Genomic DNA, 10218 nt, shown 5'->3' with positions numbered 1-10218 from the left:
TTCTTTCCTTTTCTTGAGTCTAAGACCTTCATCTTCAACTCCATTCTTTATTTTTCTCAAATTAGTTACAAAACAATGCAAAATAAGCATAAAATCTCTAAAAACAACTTTTGACTCTCTCCAGACTCATTTATTGAGTTTTGCTTGATTCTAAGCTCATTCCGAGTAGTAAAGGGTGTAATTTGGTCCAAATTGACATATGAAAATAACTGTTTTTCAACCTTCATCACTCTCTTTCTTTTCTCTCAGTCTCTTCTTTTACTCTCTCCTTTCTTTCTTTTATTTNTTCATTTACTCTCTCCTCTTTTCTATCTTGAATGTCCTCAGTGAAAAAATTAAGAATGATATTCTTTGTTTCTTCACTTGATGAGGAAGAAGAGTCATAAATTGGTGAAGGTAAGGAAGAGGTAGACTCATTAGTGACAATGGCTTCACCCTCAATGCATGTTGCCTTTTTATTGGGGCAGGCAGATGCTATATGACCATGTCCTAAGCATTTAAAACATTTAATGTGACATGAAGATTTGGAAAATTTGTTGTGACAAGCTTCTCTTTTCAAGAGTTTCTTCTCTACTTTCATGGCCCTATGAACCACTACGTCTAAAGTGTCATCATCATGAAATTCAATTTTATCTTGGATGTTTTTATTGAGTCCACTAATAAATCTAACTATTTTTTTATGATTATTTTCTTTAAGGTTAGTACGATGTAGGAGCACTTCGAGCTTGCGAGCATATTCCTCCACACTTCGTCTATCTTGAGTAAGCTGTTGAAGCTTAACCAAGAGGTCCCTATGGTAGTATGGAGGTACGAAACGTTCGTACGAAATGTCCTTGAAATGTTCCCATGTACTCGCGGGTGAGGCCATGGTTAAGTTTCTCCTACGTAGCCATTGTTTGGCATGTCCCTCTAAGGCTAAACAAACTAACTTTACACACAAATGTCCTTCTATACTATACAAGTAAAAAATGTGCTCTACTTTAGCTATCCAATCTAAAAAAATAGACGGCCCGGCGTCCCTGTTGAAAGTGGGCAAGTTCAACTTGGGCATTGCAAGGCTTTGGTCCAAGGTGTTATCTTCTTAATGCTTCTGTGGCGAGGGAAGATATACATTAAAAAATCTCTCTTCTTGATGCTTCTTCTTGGTATGACTAAGACCATGAGGTTACTTCCCCTTTGCTTTCGCGTCTTGGTCCAAGAACTTGCTAATGGAGTCAAGTTGATGTTGCATTTGTTGCACAACCTTCATCAAGTCAAATTTGCTAGAAGCACTTCCATGATGGCTAGTTCCATTGGAAGAAGAGTGTCTTGAACCTGTAGACATTTTGAAAAAGCAAGCAGCAGGAATACTAACAAAAGAAACATGTTAGAAAATAGTCCAATTCACGTTAATACAGCAGCCAAGGTTCACTCAACAGCAGTACAAAAAAATGGCTCAAAAGCTCACGGTTTTTGGTGAAAGAAATAACAAGATCACTCCCTCACTTGCACTCTTCTTTCAACACAAGTCCAGATTTAAGAGTACCAACTCAAGGCTAAAGCGAGTAGAAAGATGTACAATCGAATCTCAATACAAAGAAGCCAAATCAAGATAGCACATGGTGGAAGCCAAAATATGAATGAAAACTACAAGACAAATGATAAAAATTAAACCTAAAAAATCAAGAAACTTGGCACAAAACCAGGTGGCAGTAATTTAATGATTTGGAAGAGACAAAAAAAAAAAAAAGAAATAAGAGTCAAAACAGTGGCACAAAATGAACAAGACAGCAAAGAAAATCACACAACCAAGAAGCAAATTTACATCAACATACTAAGTATACATGAAGAGCAAGACCAAATTAATGCTGGAAATAATTTTGAAAAACCTCAAACCAATATATTTTGTATTTTAAATGATAAAAGAGGCTTGAAAAGAATGCTCAAAGACACTAAAGATGTCTCGGCCAGCAAGCATGCACATGAAATACAAAAAAAATTTCTCTGTTTTGGTGCAGGCTGCAATGAATGTCTTGGCCAACCTAATTTTAACACAATAAGTGTGTTTGATGAATATGCCAAATAGAATTGATGGATGCCTCTATGGATACAGAACATATAAGCAAGGTTCACACACTTAAATCCTATAAAGATTAAGCTCAATTCAGCATACAATCAAGGAGATGTAAAAATACTCTTAGCTATGCAATTTTAGAATTTACTCTAGAAAACTCCTAAAGAGGAACACACATATGACTCAATTCAAAGCTAATAAGCAAGAAAAGACACATACCATCCAGCCAAGACAAGAAATTAAAGCTGGAACAGCAAGCAAAATGGAATAAGGACACCTACTTGTTGAAGACTTCCAATAGCATTGTTGCTGTTTGAAGAAATGTCAGCATGGATAAGGCTCTTGACAGCCACGGGAATCACCTCCAAACTGTGATATGAAGTGTTTAATCCTTGCTTAAGAGTGTTGGGAGGTCTTAGCACCATCCAATGATCAATTCCAGCCACCAGTAGTACCAAACAACAAGCAAACAATGCAAACAGATTAGAAGTCACTCAAATAGTAAGCACTAGACTGACATAGTGGAGAAAAAAATTTACTGGGAATAACACAGAACGAATTTGAACAAAGTAAAAACTATACCTGAAAATAGACATCTAGACGAAACTATGAAAAAAACTTTCATGGAAAACGGATAAGAAATGAAGCTAAACGAAAGCACACAATCTGACACAAAATTCACGTAGCACTGGGCGAAAATTGAAATGGCTGAGCGAAAAATGAACTCATCTAAGCTATTCTACTCTAGCATGCAATTCCTAAGAGATCAAAAACCTAAGGCTCATGATACCACATGATGGGGAAGTGCATAGCTAGAGAGAATATTCTAAATGACATTTAAGAAATGGAAGAGAAATTAAAATTGGAAAAGATTAGAGAAAGGAAACTTAGGAAATGAAGATGCGCCACTTGAACAAGCTTCAAAGATAAGCATCAAGAGGAGGACCGCCACTTGCTTGAGCAAGATAAGGTCTGCCCAAATTTGGGACTTTAGAGACAAAATTCTATCTCAAAGAAGATTGCAAAAGTGCAAATCAACTCAAATTCATTGAATCAAGGTAATGTGTGTACAAAGGAGACCCCCTAGGCTTCTTATATAGCTTTCGAAGTGAGTTTGGATGATAGTTTCAAGAGATGTGGGACTTGAATGCCTAAGGTCTGACCAACAACGTCCGTAGGTGTTTCTTAGTCCCACATTGCTTAATCCTCTCATTCCAAAAGGGTTTATAAGCTTCCTAGCATTCCTAGAGTTCAACAAATGAAAACTAGCTATGCTTCCTTGCACTACAAGCTAAGACGCCTACTTACTCTTCTTTTCTTTTAAGACCAAGCCATGGGAAGTCCCACATTGTTTGTGCTAAAAGGAAAAGAAGGGTTTATAAGCGTTTATTCAACTAGAACTAACGAAAAGAAACAAAGAGGCAAATACAAGCCTTTGAATAAAGAAGAATTCTTATATACATGAGAGGGAACTTGGTGAAGTCAAACCCAAACAGCATAATCATCTCATATAAATCAACCTCCATTCATCTCTATGCTCTTTTGCCATTGATCACTTTTATTTTATTCTTTTTGCAATACAATCCATGACCTCTTTTATTTTATGTCTTAATTAATCTTGTTTTCACATAACTGTTCAGCGCCGAGAGTCCTCTGGGATACGATACTTGGTCTTACCATTTTAGATTACTTGTGCAACTTGGTACACTTGCCGATTCAACCCAACATTCCACTAATCAATACAATGGTTCAACACATTCCAAACTCTTTCTTTCAAGACAAGTAATTACTCAAGTCAACTCATCAAACCGAATTTAGTCAAGTTGTACACATTCCTTGATTCACAATAACTCATCATGGTGTTCACATAGTCACATAATATCCAACATATGCTATTCTCATGAATGATCAATTTACTAAGCATAAATGTAATCATGAATTCATGGAATCATTCCTCACCAGATGAAGTGTTTCACTCAATCACATAGGTGTTTCAAGAGGTCGCTCCTTCCCTCTACTATCCACATGTCACATAGAACATAATTGCCTTTCATTTACCACAATCAAACATACTCACACACACATGTCATCACAAGGACTTTTCATGGCTTATAATGAGGCTGGGCTAACAAGAAACATTGATTTTTCTAGATCACAAAATCCTTGAGTTAAGAGAGTTATTCAACATTTATCATTCAAGAACAAACTCTCTTTAAGCAGCCAATCTCACTCATTCCCAACTTTCCCCTTTTTGCATTGAGCTTATATTTCATTCTATCTTTTCTATCTTTTCATCTTTTTCATGCATTGCTCAACACTTTAGCTCAATGCTTATTTTTTCTTTTTCAATCTTCCCAACAACCCCAAACTTGAACCTTTATCAATACCTCACAATAATTCTCAACTTAACTCAAGATAAAGATTTTCATAAAGGGTTTTCACATCCAGTTTAAGGCTTAGGTTCAAAAAGGGTAGTACACATTTTGCTCTTTTTAATTGGGACGAAAATTTACGCATTGGCTAAGAAAGGGCTTGTTCAAAAACGACCTTGATCATATGACACACACATGCAATTCAATCAATCATCGAAACCTAGGCAATATCACTTATGCTTTCAAGTAGATAACAATCACATAAACAAAAACTCTAGAGTTCAAAACCTCACAGATAAGCTCACTCAATATTCCAGATATCCCAGATAAACACCCTACTTAGCATCATAACCACAATCACAACATCATGCATCTGTTCACATAGCTTGTGAACACCCACCTGTATATCAGCATATAGTGCATAATCTCAACATCATCAATATCAAAGCATCATCAAGCAATACCCATCATGCAAAATCAATAGTCAAACCACTACATCAGATAAAGTTTCCAACCAAGTACATCAAACCCTATACTACCAACAAAAGAAAATAAGTTTAAAAAAACTACCAACAAAAGCAAATAAGTTTCAAAAACAAAAGATAGAAAAATCTTGCTCTAGTGCTGATAGCATTCATCAGTAGATGCTATCTCAACTCCTCAGCCCATGCTGTCATCAGAATCCTCCTCCTCTCCTTCTTCAGCATCCTAAAAGTCATCATCCTCCTCCATGACTGGAGCTTCAGGTGCTCCAGCTCCACTAGCTTGTGAAAATGCCTTCCAGGCACGCACAACACACTCTTTATGTCATCAAAGTTTGTTCCCTCCTCCATGTTTCCTATGGTTTTGATTCTCTTACCTGATGAGGAGGCCATCCCTGCATCAAATACAATTCTCAAGACCAAAAGAAATCTCATAAAGCATTAGTAATTCGCGCAACACCCTTTAAAAATACTGTCAATCATCACTGAGGGAAAAATAAGGCCCCTCAATGTCACCTGCACATAGAAAAACACAAAAATCCACAATTTGCACAAGTCGTACTCAGCGTTAACTGGCGCTGAGCGGTGATAGTATTTTTCTACATAAAATGCCCTAGTTGCTTCTAATCTCCACCCACATGCAATTTTTCCAATTCTAGACCTCAATCATACATTTTAATCGGTCTAAACAATGACTTTTTCAATCAATTATGCACAAACATCAAAAAACCCTAAATAATCATGCTTAGACAACCATTCTCATACAAAATCATGCTCTCAAAACCCTAGAATATAAAATGTATGTACTTACTTGGGTGGAGATACTCAAATGTGTGCAAGATGCTTTATGAATATGGAGGACGATCAATTGCATTTTGCTTCTGCTTATCATGCATTATTAATTGCTAGGGGAGGCTAGGGATAGCAAGCCGGTAATTAGTAATAGGCTCTTTTCGCCAAGGAATTGGGTTAAGGGTAAACCAAGAAAGTTTGCATGACAATATGATAAATAAGCGAATTAGATAAGAAAAGTAGATAAGATGAAATTGTAAACCCCAGCAACTCCATTCATTCATAGTTTCTTTAGCCAATTGATTCACTCCATTTGCATGTTTACTTTTGTTTTTGCATTTAAAAACCTAAATTTTATTTCTTCTCAAGTCTTATGCAATTGGTTTACATGAAAAGTAAGGCCTAAGTGTCCTTTGGGAAACGATACTTGGACTTACCCATTTTATATTACTTGATAACGATCTGGTACACTTGCCAGGGACTTAACAAGTCTTTGGCGCCGTTGTTGGGGACTCGTGGTTTAACTTATCTAGTAGTGTAAATTGATTAACTTTGACTTGATTTTATGCTTATTTTTGTTTTTTTTTCTAATAAATGTTTTTAGGGTTTTGTGCCTAACATTTGCAGAATGCAGTATGGACAAGAATTTGACTATGGGCACTCAATTCTACCAAAAAGCTTTCAACCACTGGTGGGAACCTTAGTCATACATGGATCAAAGCCAATTTGGGCAAGTTGTTGAGCAACAAATTACTCCATTTAAGAAAAATACAAATTCTGATGAACTTCTTCAAAGGATCATGAATTTGGATGTATACCATGTCAAAAGCATATAGGAGAATATAAAGAATGACAAATTTTTTCCGCAGGACATGTATACAAGATTTTCTTCTCATAGAAGCATGGAAGAGATGCAACAATATCACTGGCAGCAACCACTCTCTTTATCAACAGAAACATGGGAGGATGAGCAACAACTATGTCATCAGATAGCTGATGTGACGGAACAAGTCAAAAGCTTTAATGAAAAGTTCGACAAATTCTTGCAGAAGTACGATTCCAAGAGCTATGAAGTTACCTTCAGGAATTTGGAGACACAAATTGATGAGGTTGTTGATGAGGAGAAGATAGAGAGAGAGGTGAAAAAGATAGAAGAGATAGAAACAGAAAAGGTTGTTGAGGAGAAAAAAATGGAGAAAAAGGAGGAGAAGATTGAGGAAGAAGATAGAGGAGAAGATAGAGGAGAAAAAATTGGAGAAAAAGGAGGAGAAGATTAAGGAAGAAAATATAGAGGAGAAGATAGAGGAGAAAAAATTGGAGAAAAAGGAGGAGAAGATTGAGGAAGAAAAGATAAAGAGAGATTTAAAGGAAGAAGAAACAGAAAAGTTGGTTGAGGAAGATAATGATGATGTGGGAGAAAAAACAGTGGTTGAGAAAAAAGAAAAAAAGGAAAAATATGCGAAAATAAATAAGAAAAGAAGAAAAGAGAAAAAGAGAAAGTTGAGGGAGAAGATTAAGAAAAAAAGGAAGAGAGGAAAGAAGAAAAGATCATATGCAAAACCCCTTCCTCATCAAAAGAAATATCATAGGAAAGAAAAGAAGTTTAAGTGCTTTATTGAAATTTTCAAGAAACTGAAGATTAAAGTTTCTATGATTGAGACATGGAAACAGGCGCTTGGTGTTCTCAACTTTTTAAAAAAATTCAGTAGGAAGAAGAAAAGAAAAGAATATCAATAAAGGGGAGTATTTTTCTGTTTTTATCTTTCCGTTTTTATGTTTCTGTTCTTATTTTTCTATCTTCATTTTAAAAAAATAATATATCTTTTTTTGTTTTTTTTTTGTTTTTATAAAAAAAAATTAAAAAAAAATTAAAGAAAAAACGAAAATTAAAATAAAATATCTTTTACTATTTTTATTTTTGGGCTAATTTTGTGCTCTAGTGCATGTGCAGGATAAAATTTGTACTAGGAGCACAAGACCATCAGGACGCAGATAAGGAAGGAGAATTGGTTCACCAACACCCTGATGTGAAAAGTGACAAACCCAAAGCTGGCACACCAATGAAATTTCAGAATAGGTTATGGGTTGTCAAGATTATCAAAGCAAACAGAGTGCGCTCTTGAGATTGAGAATCCTTAGAGTTGGTGACAAGGAAATTTTTGAGATTTTGTTGGTGTCATGAAGGAAGGAAGAACGCTAACATAGAATATCAACACCTACTGATGGGTGTTTGGGCTTTACCGGGTCAAGCTAATGACGCTAAAGAAGCGCTTGCTGGGAGGCAACCCAGTTTCTAACTTTTTCTTTTTAATTATTTGTGTTTTTAAGTTTTTTTAGGTTATATGCTGCTTCTGATGGCAGTGATGATAGCATCTACTAATGGATGCTTCTACAACATCTACTGATGGATGTTGTTATGAAAGAGGACGATGAATAGGCATATACTAATGGATGTCACTGTCAGCATTTACTGATGAATGCTATTGGGATAGCATCTACTGAGGGATGCTAGAAGATTTAGGTATCCACTGAAGGATACAGGTAAGGTACACCTATTGAAAGGTGTTGGAAAGATATGTAGTTACTGACAAGTGCTAGAAAGGTTTGGGTCAGGCTCGTGACGTTTAACAAGCACTACCTGGTAGGCAACCCAGTTTTCTAAACTTATCTTTTTAAATTATGTTATATTTGCTTTTGTTGTTAGAATAGGTGTTGATGTACGTGGTTTAAAACTTATATCTGATGCAATGAGTTGATGATGATTTGCGATGAGTATGCTGGATGATGCTTTTATATTAATTGATGTCGAAATTATATATGAGATGGTATATACAGTTGGTGGTTCACAATATGTATGAACAGATGCATGATAACATGATTGTGATTGTGATATTGAGCAGGATGTGTATCTATGTATTGGAACTTGAAATTAGCATATGTGAGGTTTTGAACTCCAGAGTTTTTGATTGAATGATTACTATTACTTTGAAAGCATGAATGACTCTGCCCAGGTTTCCATGATTAAATCACTTGCTTGCATGTGTCATATGATTAAGGCCAATTTTGATTTAGCCCTTTCCTAGCCAATGCAAAAAGTTTCGTCCCAATTAAAAAGAGCACAATGTGTTCTACCCTTTTTGAACCTAAGCCTTAAACAGTATGACAAAACCCTTTAGCAAATCTTTACCTTGAGTTAAGTTAAGAATTATTGTGTGGTATTGATAAAGGTTCAAGTTTGGGGCTGTTGGGAAAGTTGGAAAAGAAAAAGATAAGCATTGAGCTAATGTGTTTAGCAAAACATAAAAAAAGTGAAAAGATAGAAAAGAAAAAAAAAAAGATAAAATGAGAAGAAAAGGTCAATGCAAAGAAAAAGGAAAGTTAGGAATGAGTGAGATTGGTTGTTTAAAGAGAGTTTGTGCTTAAATTATAGATGTGAATAACTCTCTTAACTTAAGGATTTTGTGATCCAGAAAAACCAATGTTCTTCTTAGCCCAACCACGTTACAAGCCATAAAAAGTCCTTGTGATGATAACTTGCTTGTGAGTATGATTGATTGTGGTTAAATGAAAGGCAAAGTTAATTTATGTGACATTGTAATAGTAGAGAGATTGAGTCACCTCAATATACACTTGTGTGCTTGAGTGAAACACTTTCCTTGGTGAGGAGTAGTTCCAATTATACATGATTGCATCTATGCTTGGTTAATTGGTCATTCATGATAATAGCATCTGTTGGAAAGATTGTGATTATGTGAACACCATATTGAGTCTAATGGAAGTGATGCATTTATACATCTTGACTGATGTTTTTATGATAAGCTGAGAGTGATTACTTGTCTTGGACGACATAGTTTTGGAAAGTATTAATTCATTGTATTGATTCTTTTGAAACTGAGTTACATCTTGTTTTGCTTGAGGACAAGCAAAATTCTAAGTTTGAGGCTATGATAACAGTTGAAAAACTGTTATTTTCATACTTAATTTTGATATTAAATCACACCTTTTATGGCTTAGAACTAGCTTGAAATCATGCATTTTTACTTACAGAATAAGAGAGTCAAAAGTTAGTTTTCTTAGTTTTATGCTTGGTTTCCCTTGATTTTTGTAGGTTTTTGGAATAAATTGAAAGAAAGGTTGAAGATCAAATGGTTACAGTGTAGAAAAGTCAACTGAAATACAGAAAAGTCAACCAGAAAAGTCAATCAGTCAACCAGAAAAGTCAACCAATCAACCAGAAAAGTTGACCAGTCAACCAGAAAAGTTGACCAAATCGCTGAGCGGCAGTTTTGGGCGCTGAGCGGTCAGTTTTTGGCTCTAAGCGGTAGTTTTGGGCGCTGAGCAGTCCTGCGATTAGAGGGAAACCGCTGAGCGGTTTTCTGTTGTTATTTGGCTAGATTTTGTTATCTTTTTGGCCTATATATAGCCCCAATGCGAATCAAAACTCAATCTTTTGGCAGACAGAAACGTCCAGAGCTATTCCACACACCTTGGAGGAGGTTCCTTGGATGCTTAGGCTCCA

Source organism: Vigna radiata, chromosome 10, assembly GCF_000741045.1.
Source record: "Vigna radiata var. radiata cultivar VC1973A chromosome 10, Vradiata_ver6, whole genome shotgun sequence".
In the NCBI taxonomy this organism is placed as follows: domain Eukaryota; kingdom Viridiplantae; phylum Streptophyta; class Magnoliopsida; order Fabales; family Fabaceae; genus Vigna; species Vigna radiata.
The sequence above is the reverse complement of the archived record's forward strand: the minus strand, read 5'-3'. Positions refer to the sequence as shown.